Genomic DNA, 13,865 nt, shown 5'->3' with positions numbered 1-13,865 from the left:
CAATCTTAGAAAAATGCAAACAGTCCCTAGCATGCATTTGTTTTAGGGTCAGATATATTAAACAACCAATAAAGTCAATCTACAACTAAACAGTGTTGTGAACACAGGTAATACAGGTGTAGTGGCAGGTGTTGATGACCTAGTTAGTGCAGTCATAGAATAGTGAAAGCTTGGCCTGCAAGGATGGGATGCTAGAGGGCTAAATTTGAGCTCTGGTTCATTCTTAGTGGTAAATTTTCTCCATTTACCTTGTTCATCTTCAACTTCCCCACATAAAAAGAAGAAAGAGGGGCTGGAGAGATAGCTTAGTGGTTAAGAACACTTGCTGCTTTTGCAGATAACCTGGGTTCAGTTCCCAGAACTTGTATCAGACGGCTCATGATTGCGTGCAAATCCAGTTCCAGGGGATCTGATACTCTCTTCTGGGTTCTGTAGGCACTAGGTATGCATGTGGTATTCATACATGCATATGTATATTTAGGCATGTGCACATACACATAAAATAAAAGCAAACCTTTAAAAATGAATTAACTTTAAAAAAATGAAGAAAGATATTCTTACCACCCTTTGCTCATGTGATTAATGTTTTAAAACTTTTATCTATCTGTGTATGAGTGTTCTGCCAGCATGTCTGTCATATACTACTGACATGTCTGGTGCCTCTAGAGGTCAGAAGAAGGCATTGGATTTCCTGAAACTGGAACTGGAACTGGACTTACAGACAGTTGTTAGCCACCACATGGGTGCTAGGAGTTGAACATGGGTACTCTGGAAGAATAGTCAATATTCTTAACCCTGCCCATGTAGGAACAATTTTGAGAGGAAAAAAAAAAGGGTAGCACATAAAACTATGCTGACATATTTTGAGACAAAATGAGAGATGTTTACATTTTACTTTTAATTGATTTTTTTAAAAAGAAAAGTAGCATACTGTGTAATTTTTCATCCATATACATCATCATGCTTTGTTGTAATGGGGTCCCCTCCCACATGCTCTCTGGACTCACCCTCTTCTGGTCCTCTCCTTCTCCCTTCATAGCTCCCTCCCCCAGTTTTCATATCACATGTATTCCATTACCAAGAACTCTTTAGTCTTTGGGATTTCTGGATATAAAATTTTTAACCATGTAACATTTCAGAGCAGGACATCAAATGGATGGGACTGGGGGTGTGGCTCAATTGGCAGAGTGCTTACCTAGCAAGCACAGGCATTGAATTCCATCACATATAAGCCAGGTGTGGAGATACACATCTGTAATCTCAGCATTCAGGAGATAGAGGCAGGGGGATTTGCTGTCTTTCTCAACTATACAACAACTTCAATGGCAATCTAGCAGGTTACATAAGATCTCTCTCTCTCTCTCTCTCTCTCTTTCTCTCTCTCTCTCTCTGTCTGTCTCTGTCTCTCTCTCTCTGTCTCTCTCTCTCTTTGTGTGTGTGTGTGTGTGTGTGTGTGTGTGAGAGAGAGAGAGAGAGAGAGAGAGAGAGAGAGAGAGAGAGAGAGAGAGAGAGAGAGAGAGAGAGAGTCTCTACCTGTGTTTTTAGCCAAGACCCTTAAATGGGAACAGAAAGTGGAATAAGGCAGAAAGCTACTTTTCTATGATACCTGGACATGAAGTGACTGGGCTGTGATGACCATTGTTGGCATCATAGACATGAGCATACCTCTGGGTGTGTCTGTGCCTCTGATAGCTCTGGCCTCAGTTAATGAATTAATTTCTTGATTCATTTGTACCATGATAATATTATTGTGGAGTGGTGAAAAGTAGGAGGTGGGGCCTATTTGTAGGATAAAGTAGGTCATTGGGGCTGTATCTTGCTTTGGCCACCTCCTGTATGATCTTGTTCTGCTTCCTATCCACAAGAGAGTAAAGAAGAGCCTTTGCACTGTGTTCCATCTACCACAGTGTTCCACCCCAACACATGGAGTATGGTGGGTTGAATGAGAACAGTTCCCTTGGTTTCCAGTCAGTGGAACTGTTTAAGAAAGATTAGGAGTTGTGGCCTTGTTGGAAGAGGTGTGTGGGTTTTGAGGTTTCAAAAGTTTATACCATTTCCAGTCTCTCAGTCTCTCTCTCTCTCTCTCTCTCTCTCTCTCTCTCTCTCTCTCTCTCTCTCTCTCTCTCTCTCTCTCTCTCTCTCTCTGTCTGCTTCCTGTTTGTGGATAGGGGTGTAAACTCTCAGCCACTGCTTCAGCATCTGTTATATCTGCCTCTCTGTCTGCTACTATGCTCCCTGCCATGATGGACATGGGCTCTACTCCTCTGGAACTGGAGCCCCTAAATCAGATGCTTCTTCATTAAGTTGGCTTGGTCATAGTAATAGGACATGGAGCAAAGAAACTGCAGACTGAATTTCCTGAAACCATGAGCAAAAAGGAGGCTTCATTGCTGAAGTTGTTTCTATTGGGTGTTTCTAATGGGACCAAAAGTAATATTATGACATTTTGTAAGCCAGAAAGTGATGCGAAGGTAACCAGCAGTTGTGGAGGATGGTGCTGTACTCTGGACCTTACAACTGTCAGGCTCTTTAATGGAATGCACAACTAAACCCTCAAGGTTCCTCTTGACCAATTTTGTTTGAAGTCTTAGAAGTAAATCTCTCAAAGACACACTTAGTGAAGTTAAAAACTGTATATAATGGTCTTTTTCACTTACTGGGCTCATAGGATTATTTTCTTTCTTTTTTTGGGATTATTTTCTTTTGAATAAATACATGAGTTAATGTCAGTTGTTATTAATCTTACAATGAACAACCCAGGCTTCTATTGTAAATCTGATCACTTATGGGAAAAAAAGACTTTCCATTTGTAGTTTAAATGGTAATATTTTACTTTCCTGATGTTCATATGACCTGGCCTTCATTATCATTCTCCTCATGGCTTTAATCAATCTGAATGATTTTTCAATCTACAGACCCCAGGGTTGCAGGGAGCCCTTCAGAGACCACATTAAATCCTTGTAGCAAGTATAAAAAAATAAGTGCAATTACAGATGCCCATCATAATGGGACCAAAAGCAATATTATGACATTTTGTAAGCCAGAAAGAATATTGTGTGTCTTTTTTTCTCATTATGAAAAGATATGCTCTTTTCATGGGTTCCTTTTTATTGCAAAGGCAAAGGAAATGAAAAGATAATTCATGAGCAGAGTTGAAAATGCAAATGAGAAATCTTGCCTTGGCTAATGCTGTACACACCAGAGACCCCTCTCTTTTGGGTGGTAAAATCTTTTTAAATGAAGAAGAGATTGGGCTGGCGTAGGTGATACAGGTGTTTTTGTGTGTGTGTGTGTGGGGGGGCTAGTTTTAAACACCTCTTTGTCCTAATCATATTGTTAGTTTTATTTTTAACAGCAGGCTGAGCCTGGTGGTACAGGGCCATAATCCTAGCTGCTCAAGAGACTGAAGGAGGAGGACCACAATGTCAAGGCTTACCTGGGCTAGGGAGTAGGTTCAAGGCCAGCCTAGGCAACTTAGTGAAGGCCAGCCACAGAACAAATGTTGCAAGCAAGGATTCAATTAAAAGACTAATGCAGCTCAGTGGTACAGTGCTTGCTTAGCACCTATAATGCCCTAGATTCAATTCCTAGAACCATGTAAAGAAGGAAGTGCAATAAGTTTCCTTAAAATTAAAAGGACGAGGGCTAGGGATAATGTTTATTTGGAGGCTATTTGCCTTGTATACATGAAGGCCTTGGATTTAATTCCCAGTGTTGTGGGGCTTGGGGGGTGGTGAGCAGATATGAAAGGGATGGCAAATTAATGATAGAAAGTTTGATAAGGAATTGTATTTTTTCTTAATTTTAAAGGATAATAATATTGGGAAATCTTGACACCTTATGCCTTTCTGATATGCTATAAAAAGAACATGGTATCACTTCGAGTTAGAAAGCCCCCCCCCCCCCCCGCCCCCGAAACTAGGGGTTAGTTACAAAATTACTAGCCTGTATTTTTTAAGTATCACAGATCAAAGAAAGGCTTGGAGGGAAGGAAGGTAAATAGAATATGATTCTGGATGGTAGAATGCCATCTGCTGCAGGATGGGAGATATAAGAGTCATAAGATGCTGAGCATGGTGGCTCATAACTAATATCCTGGCATTGAGGAGGTTGAGACATGAGGAAGATTTAGAGTTCAAAGCCAGCCTGGGGTACATGGCAAGTCCCTGTCTCAACAACAACAAACAACAAAATCAAAACAAATCCAAAAGAAATAACAATTGCTTCCACGAATTACGAAAATATAACCATTATTAGAAAACAGATAAATTTGAAAACAAAATGCAGATTAAGTAGTGTAATGATTTAATAATTGTAGCAGGAATCTTAAAAGTTCTTATTAATAAAATCAAACCCGAGGCGAGTTATTGGGGTCCATGCTGGTAGATCAGAGAGACAGAACAAGCCACAGCTATCTCACCTTGCCAATTCCTCAGCTGGTCCTGTTTCCTCAGACTGGAAGCTTCTGTGTCCTCATCCCAATGAATCTCAGCTGAACTGTGTTGCTCCAAAGCCTGAATGCTTAACCAGCCAAATGCTTAACCAGCCAAATGCTTCTAGTTTCTGGTCCTCACGCCTTCTATATCTTTCTGCTTTCTACCACCACTCCCTGGGATTAAAGGCTGGCTTTCTGGGATTAAAGGCGTGTCACCATGCTTGGCTATTTCCAATGTGGCCTTGAACTCACAGAGATCCAGAGGGATTTCTATCTCTGGAATGCTAGGATTAAAGGTGTGAGTGCCACCATTTTCTAGCCTTTGTATCTAGTGGCTGTCTGTTCTCTGACCCCAGATAAATTTATTAGAGTACACAATATTTTGGGGAACACAATACCACCACAAATAATCATTTACTTTGGTTAATCATCTTACTTTGGTTATTTTTAGTAATTGTATTGGTTACATAAAAATACTCATTATTAGAAAATTCATTCTAAACTATTTAAGGATGGTGGCAATGTATCTCAGTGGTTCACAAAAATGTGTTTCATATGAACACAGACACACATAGGCACACGCAGACCTACAGGATCAGAGGAGGTGTCTGGAAAGCAGCACTATTCAAAGCATCATCTAGCAAGCATGTAAAGAGAAAACTGAAGCAGGTTGGGAGGATGGTGTTGCAGGCAGAGGGCTGCATCTAAAAGCAGACATCTGTAGGTCTTTTTCTCAGAGATCATGAAGCTTGGCCACCAACCGTGGCAGGAGCTGAGACTGGAATGACTAGACTGGGTCAGATGACTAGTAAAGCTCTTACTCTGTGAGGAAGAGGATGAGGGAGTCCTGAAGAGTTTTAGGCAGAAGAATGATGAGATGGAGGAGGTGGATTGCAAGCATGAGGGCTGAGGCTGGGGGCTGGCTGCTCTGTAACTTCCCACCTCGGTGTTCCTCTCAACCATCTCCTTCTTCCCAACAGTGGAACAGGAAGCCAGGACTGTATCATGTTTTATCTGAGGTGTGGTTTATTACTGCTCAGAATGGCAGGGAAGGGCACTCCTGATGGCCCAAGGTCCTTCTTGTTGTAAAGTTCTCATCTCTCTCCTTTTTGAAATGGCACCTCCCATTACCAGTAAACTTGAGGATCCCCTAGCTTTATTAGTTTACACACAAAGTCACCCTGCCTTGAAGTACCAGAGTTATTTTTCTCTGTGCAGAATGTCATCTAGATAGTAGGGGGGGGGGGGGAGTCATTCTGATGAGGTGGACTATTAGCCTAGCCTAGCCTATTAAGCAGGGATCCTGTTTCTCAGATCTTATCTTCCTCATTTTGCCTGGCTCACATTTCTTATTGATTTCAATTCCTTTCTTTTTCACTTCCTTTAGTTTCAGCATTAGCAAATTCCACTCTCTCAATGGGGGAATCAACCAGTTACTCGTGGAATCAACAGATGCTTCTTGGACCTTTGCTTTAACGGGATGAATAAAACGCACATGTATTTCCTTCTCCTGGAATGACTTTGGTGTGGTGGAGAAATTTTAAGTACATATTTATAGAAGCAAGCATGTATATCCACCAGTGCAGAGGAAAGCTGGGCAGTGACTTCACACTCAGCCAGGGTGTGGCCTTGGTTCTTAGGAGGTCAGGGAATCAGTGAGAGGCAGCGAGGGTAGAGTGAGAGGGAAGGGTGGGAGTCAGGTAAGGATTCAGAGAAGGAACAGTTGTCCTGAAAAGAATGAATGTAACCCAAGAAGGCTAGAGAACAGAATAAGAAAAGCTAGAGACTGCCATTCTTTTTCATATTACAACTTTCTAAAGTATGTACTAAAAAGTAGAAGTTGTCCAGGATCATGAGGAGGAAATAAGAACTATAAAATTAACTTTAAATTCAATTTCTTGGGCCAGAGAGATAGCCTATGAAGGGTTTGCTATGTGACCATAATGACCTGGGTTCAATCTCCAGGACCCACATAAAAAAGCTAGGGTGAAAAGTTGTGAGACAATCGCTTGTGATCACTTGTGATCAATCTCAGCAGTGTGGAGATTGAGACAGGAGGATCCTTGGGGCTTGCTGGTCACTCAGCCTTAGCCTAATCAGCAAGTCCCAGGTTCCAGGGAAAAACTCTGTCTCAAAAATAAAATAAGACAAAATATTAAAATGATGAATGGCCATCTTGAAGAACAACATTCTAGGCTGACCACTGGCATCCATGTATATGGGTACACATATACATGTGCACTCATATACACACTCCCAACCTCTTTACACACACACACACATACACACACACACTCACACCCCTCCCCCACACCCATGCCACAACTCTGTATTTCTTAATAGATAGTATACTGCCCTGCTCTTTGAATTAGAATACAAGAAAGCTGGACATCAGTAAGCAGGTATTTTCAAAACACTCTGGAAAAAAAAAAAACTTTTCTATTCAACACCCAGTTAAACAGTATCCACCTTACATGAAAGGATCTGAAGTGAGGACGTAGGAGAGCTTCAAATCAACCATCTGCAAACCACAATTGTTCTCAAATCACTTTCCCATTTTCCAGCTTGTGCAAATATCATTTGTTTAATCAAATGTGATAGAATCTAAGTCAATTGATTTTGAGGCTTAAATATTGACTTTGACTATGTATAAACACGGTGATAACAGACATTAAGGAATTTGATGTATTTGTTATGTCTTAAATACGCAAGAATCGGTCTGAATTCATTAAAATTAAAAACTTGAAAACTACGGGTCTATGACAGGACCAGCTACCTTCTGAATCTCTGCTGCCCTGAGAACCAGGTTCAGAAGCATCACAGTGTCCAGGGAAGCCATAGTTCTCATATGGAAGCTTGCCTACTAACAGGGAGGAAGCACCTAACACCATAGGAAACCTTCCACTCCCACGGAAGGGTCAAAGCAACAGCAACAGCAGGCTTTCATTAGCCTTGAAATAAATTAAAATTCAGCTAGCCCAGATTCTTTTCATTATGCAAACATTCAAGTAGGTCAGAGGACTGGCAGGAAAGCAGTTTTACTAATTTTGTTTTTTCCTTCATTTATTTTGATTGGATTTAAGTTTTTCCTATGCAGCCTTTTGCTTATTTGACAGGTGAACAGATAGAACTCAGCAAGGGAAGGCAAAATGCTTGCTCTCTGGAACATTTTATTCCTTTTTAGTCTCTTTTAGGGAAAACTATGTTTAATAGAAGCCAAGATATCCTTCCTCCTGCTGCCTATATTCAAGTATTTTAAGCCTAGACTACGTCACATAATTTATTTATTATTTAATTTATACTCAGAAATTATGATTGAATTTTGAGACTCATATGCTAGAAGAATGAAATCAGCATTGGAGAGACCCATGGTTCTAAGAACCACCTAGTCAATAATGCCCTCATGGGAATAGAGTAGCCAAAGACCCAATAATCTATCATGATGCCTGGATAGGTAGAAACCTTAGGAGGAGCCCAGGGATCCACCTGTCTCTGCCCCCCAGCTCTGGGATTACAAGTTTGTGTCACAATGTCTGGCTATTTTTTTTTAAATGGGGGTTCTGGGAACCGAACTCAAGTCATCATGCTTGCGAGGCAAGCAGCTACAGAGCTGTCTCCCCAGCCAGTTCTTACAGGCATTAGACCTCTTCCCAGGGAGAAGGGCATGAGCTGTGATTGTGCCTCATTCATAGACTACAAAGCATGTCATATAACTCGGGTGCCATATGCTGGCTCTATCTAACAGGGAGGAGGGAATACCAAGTTAGGATGAGTGCCGAGTAAGGTGGGGAGTGCTGTCTTTGGTTGGAGAGAATAGGGCATTTGGGGTAAGATGAAGAGAGAGTGGAAAAGAAAGAGTAGAGAACTAAAATGAAATTAACCAAAGGATACAATAAAACAATTCTATAGAAGATAATAAAATATATAGGAGAGGAATGATTAAAAGCGAGACCTCCAAAACTCCAAACATCACCAGCAGGCCATACTCAGCCACCACTGGTCTTTGAGTTAATGAGTTTTATTTTTGATAAAAACTTACTCCAACAGATTTTCAAGAGAAAATCATTTTTAAACAGACAAGAAGCTTAGTCTACTGTGATATATCCCATCTCTAAAGTTCATTAGCACTCAGGATGTCCCTGTTACCCAGCAAGTTGGCCTCCCATTTGGTATTATCAACCCTCTCATCAGCTGGACCGCAGTATCCTACTGCCTTCTCTCTTGCTTCCTGGGTATTGCATCGTGAACATTCCTCAAACTCAGATTGTCTCCGAAGTTCACTTTGACTTCAGTAATCCCCATTTCTATTATGGGGTCTCTATCAGATAATTTAGCAGCCATCTTGACTCCCCCTTCTACTATAGTCAATCGATTTTTAAGTTCTATCCATATTTGCTTCCTAAATATTTTATAAGCCCATCAGCTTCGAACTATTCCTTGCATTCTTGCTCATTCCTTCTGCAACCAGCTTTCATATAGCTCAGAGTTATTGTTCTAATGCGGAAGTCAGCCCACGGCCATTTTCTTCTTATAGCTTTGTAATTATGATTGCTTAAGATCTAGGTTTTGGATTCCACTGTTATCTATGCTGTTACTTGCTGCCTTTGCCTACCTCTTTCCTTCTGGCTCTGTAGTCTCCAGATGCTACTGCATGTGAGTGCCTAGACTTCTGGCTGTTTATCTTCCTTGAAGTCTTTGCTCATGGGTCGTGGCATATGAGTCAAAGTAGGAGAAGCTAAGCTAGGAGCCGAATCAAGGTGCAAATTTCATTGGCTTAGAACAACCTGTGAAGAATTTTCAACTGGAGGTGACTATCCTCCATTCAGTGACTCAGGGATCCAAGTTCCCTCCACCTTATCATCTCAACATGTGGCTTTAAATATAGCCAGGTCAGGGACCCAGGAGTTAACTATATCACCTTGCTCATAGTCTAATTTCCACAGAACCAGCCTCGTCACCTCATCCTGACTGCACTGGAGGCTTGGCTTCTTTGGAAGAACATGGAAGTAATTTCAGTGAGATCCACTGGAGCAGTGTGCAGCTTGACAACAGGACATGAGCATATCTACCTCTAGTGATTCTTAGCCAACAGATATTCTGCAATTTCTGTTTCTATTCTGCTACCCTGTTATCTGGGTGATGTACTCCAAATCTGAAGGCAAGAGATTAGTCCTTAAACACAATGACCTGGGGTAGTCTACTTGTAATCAGACAACAGAAAATTCATCTTCAAGGCCATTATGGATTTCCTGAAAGAACTAGCTATCACGTGAGAAGATGCTCCAGAAGGCAGGGTTCTTGAGTCAACGGAATGGTTGGAAACATAGGATATATTCGCATGCAAAGGTAGCTGGGTAGAAAAGTAATGGGGAATTGAACAAATGGCAAATATTTAGCATCAGAAACTGTTCAAGATAGAAGGCATGATTCCTGAACAAGTAGTACTGGCAATTCAGTGAATCAGAGTTGGGTGTCTAGAGGCAAACATGGATTCAGAAAGTGCCAGAATAGGCAACTAGGAAGCTCTACCTCTCATTCTACCTAAGAGCTTTCTAAGTCAGGAGATCTGGGGACAGAGAAGACACTTACCCAGTTAAGCAGTGCAGAGAAGTTGCCACACAGCACTCCTGAAGGAACACAGTCTCCTACATTCATGTGTCTGCTCTCTTTTACTGCAATTTCCCTTGTCCCAATTTCCCTCCCTACTCTAACCTTGATTTCCCAGCTACCTTTCTGATGAAAGATAAAAGATCAGGGGAAATTAAAAGACAATGCAGCCAATCTTTTCTTTGTATGAGACAGGTAAAATGAGCTGCATAATTTCATTTTTAATATCCCTGCAGGCAGAAATGTGATTTCACTTAAAAGTTGCTTTATAGATTCTTTTGGTTTGTTTTAACGGCAAAATAATTAAGTTGTGTCTAATTAAAAGGGAATAAATTGCTCACAGATGTGGAATGAATCAGTGCTTAGCTAAAGGGTAGAAAAATTGTTCAAAGTTCATAGGGCTGTAAGCAATTAAAAGACAAGAGTCCAGATTGAGTGGCTCAATGCACCATGTTCAGACATATACGTGGAACAAGGTACACACTGACAAATATGCCCAGGAAAATCTGAGGTGGGGGCAGCATGGAACAGGAAATTTGGGAACAGCCTTATCAAGGACAAATGAACTAGGTGCCTGTTTCAGCACAAAGAACATGGGGCCAGACCTGTAAAGTGAAATGCGAAAAACTGATGTAGGATAGCTGCCTCCAGGGGTTCCTTAGTGAACAAATGTACTGTGATCAAACACTAGAGAGGAAGATAAAGAAAGAATGGAAGAGAGAGAGGAAAAGAAAAGGATAAAGGGGAGAATTATTTAGTAAAGGCATGGGAAATCATAATTAACATAATAGCTATTGGTGACTATTGACAAAAAAGTGAAATGCTCCCTTAAAATATATATGATATGCTAATAAGATGTAATGTCCTTCCATGTGACTTTAAAACTGTTAATAAAACTTTACAACATAGGGTTGTTGACCTCAAATGATATCATTTGATTGAGAGGAGCTTTCTCCAGGTTTGGGACAATGTAAGGGAAAAGATACAAGGAGGACCATGAAAAAGACAGGTGCGAGAAAGAAATACAGCAAGTATTGACTATTACAACCGCAAACCAACAAGGGAAAAATCAATCTCCTAGGAATTCCAGAAGCCATAGGAGAAGGAAAGTTGGCCTTTATTAGGACATAGGATTAGGGCTCACCCTGATCTCATGGAGATCCTTAGGGCCAATGTAAGCCACATCAAGCTGCCTGGTTTATTCAACTCATCAGCTGTATGACCCTGGGAGGTCCTCACATGTACTTTCTGGGCCCTAATTCCTTCTTCTATAAGACAAAGGGATTCCTATGGACTGTGTACATTTCTTGTATTTCCACTCAGGTTCTCACACTGACCTGTGTCTTGACACCCTCATCAGAGGCCTCCCCAGATCATAGCCTTGGCTCTTTATAGAAGGAAAAGGACCTCACAGGACATTGTTTTTTTTTCCAGAAAGGAACATGTTTTCATCCATTTTGCTTTGGTTGAGTTACTCTGTTCTCATACATGTTTGGGGATGGACAGTCTCATACTTTGAAATAAACAGCTAAACTCTCGTAGCTCTATCCTCTCTAATTATAACTAGATTTTAAAATAGCTCCCAAATTCTCATTCCAGCACAGGGAGGAATCTTAAGAAGAATCAGCTCTTTCTAGACATTGCCATGTGGATGCCTTAAGGATGCAAATCTCAGTTTGCTGCTTTATGTGTGATATCTATCCTTCATGTTTTCAGGGAATGGCAGAATACTTTCTGTTTTGACTCTGTGGTATTGAAACATTTTTCCAAACATTGATCCCAACCACAAATGCTTGCCAGTTTTGGCTATTCTCTGGGCTTACTGCTACCACCACCCCCTTCTCTCTCTCTCTCTCTCTCTCTCTCTCTCTCTCTCTCTCTCTCTCTCTCTCTCTCTCACACACACACACACACACACACACCACACCACACCACACCACACCACACCAGGATATGCTCATGTCTTGTCTCAGTTGCTTGAATATTTTCACAGTTTGTTCCCTTCTTTATAAGTAAGTTTACTCACACCCAGTTTGTTCTTCAGTTAAATCAGAAAGACATTATTTAAGTGTGAGTCTATTCATGCCATCACCTTGCTAGGCTTTGAATTTTCCAAAATAAAATATAAAAAAATATAACTAAGATTTTTGCATAATTTATAGAACTTTCTACCACATATAGCTTATATTCCCAGCCTTCTCTTGATTATCTATCATTCACACTCTAACCTAGGCATAAGGATACTCCTCTCCTTTTCTTTTGTGTACATCTTTTCCTCAGTGTCAACACCAACCTTCTGGACCCCTATGTCAACTCCCAATGCTCATTTATGTTTATTCTCCTGAAAAGTATGATTGGTCTCTCATATGATTTATAGTACTCTATCCTTAGCCCATTTAAGCTCTTAGTATTGTGCATTCGGCTATGTGCTTGTCTGAATTGAGGGCTTCTACATGTCAGTCACACTCTACCCCAGTGCCTCCTTGGAACAGTCACCATTCTACCTCAGTGCCTCATGGGAACAATCATCCTTTTACATCTTCCTAGGTACAGTGATCAGTGCTAAGAAGCACTAGGTTTGTGTGATGAATAAAAACCAATAATTTGTACTTAACAATGATTTAAAAACTTTCAAAAAAAATCTTTACTATTCAACTTTCCTCCCCAAATAGTCCTCTGAGGTCAGTTATGTCTGGGTGACAGTGATTCTTCTTAACATGGGAACGAAACCCTTCAGTGTTCCTCTTTAAACTCCAGACTTTGACTTCCCTTGGGACCACATTTTGGGAGGATAATGAGAAACATTTGGAAAGAAACAATACAGAGAGCATAGTAACTAACATCAATAAGCCACATGTAATTTATTTAAGTAATAATATATGGTACAGTTTCACCATGGACCTGCTCCCTAGAAGTTTTTAATGTTGTCTCTCTTGACACAACAAACTTAAAATTAATTTTCTCCATTGCTGACACCTTTTATAAAGCATTTAACAAAATTACTCTAATCTTATTACTTCTGACCCATGGGAATCACAGCAACTAAGAATGACTGGAGTTTTGAGATAGAGGAATTATTTGGAAATTGTTTGTGACCTGTCCTCAATGCTCAGGATTACAAACCCTTCACTCTTGCTCAGGGTTCCAGCTAAAGTACTCACAATAGGATGGCCCCTGAGTCTCAGTGAGCTCCTCCCCAGTGTACCCAGAGGATGATTCATTGATCACAATTCACAAGCTTTCACTGTTCCTTGCCTTTTATTTCTCATATGCCTTTCTACTTATTTGTAAGCCTTTAGTTCTCCTTTTCTTAGAAATGGCTTAATATTTGAATATACTGGAACTGAAATAGATTAGGGCAGTTTGAAGAGCTTCAGAAATGAGTTTGCACCTGTACTGAATTATCATAGAAGATGAGATTGTGGCTTAGAAAATGTGAATGTGGGTAAGTCTGAAGTTGTCCATATTGTGCAGGTGAATCTAATTGCCCTTTATTCTGGAATAAGATTAATAATAACATATGATATAAAGTTGTATATCATATTATATACGAATAGGTGTATATAATCTTGCAATGATAATAAAAATGAAGAGAGTTTAGAAGGTTTGCTACCAACCATTGGCACAAAGACAATTAGCAATAGAAGCAAATCATTCCCTTACTCACTGTGTACACTTTGGCCATTGTGTCTTCTGCTTATTTTGAACCAGAATTATCCCTTTGTTTACCTCACAGTCTGTGATTACCATAGGGGGATTTTTTTTTTTTTACAAATAATCTTTTATGTTACAAAGATAAATCAGAGTTCCTTCACATGAAGTT

At 40.4% G+C, this 13,865-nt stretch overlaps 1 protein-coding gene across 2 annotated transcripts in view; it reads right to left on the bottom strand.

Annotated features, from left to right (window-relative positions):
* The window catches only part of Atp10b (ATPase phospholipid transporting 10B (putative)), a 303,657-nt gene that overhangs the window by 107,951 nt on the left and 181,841 nt on the right, over positions 1–13,865 (bottom strand). The gene's annotated exons all lie outside the window — the stretch shown is intronic.

Source organism: Peromyscus maniculatus, chromosome 8, assembly GCF_049852395.1.
Source record: "Peromyscus maniculatus bairdii isolate BWxNUB_F1_BW_parent chromosome 8, HU_Pman_BW_mat_3.1, whole genome shotgun sequence".
Classification (NCBI taxonomy): domain Eukaryota; kingdom Metazoa; phylum Chordata; class Mammalia; order Rodentia; family Cricetidae; genus Peromyscus; species Peromyscus maniculatus.
This window is presented reverse-complemented; position numbering and strand designations above follow the sequence as displayed.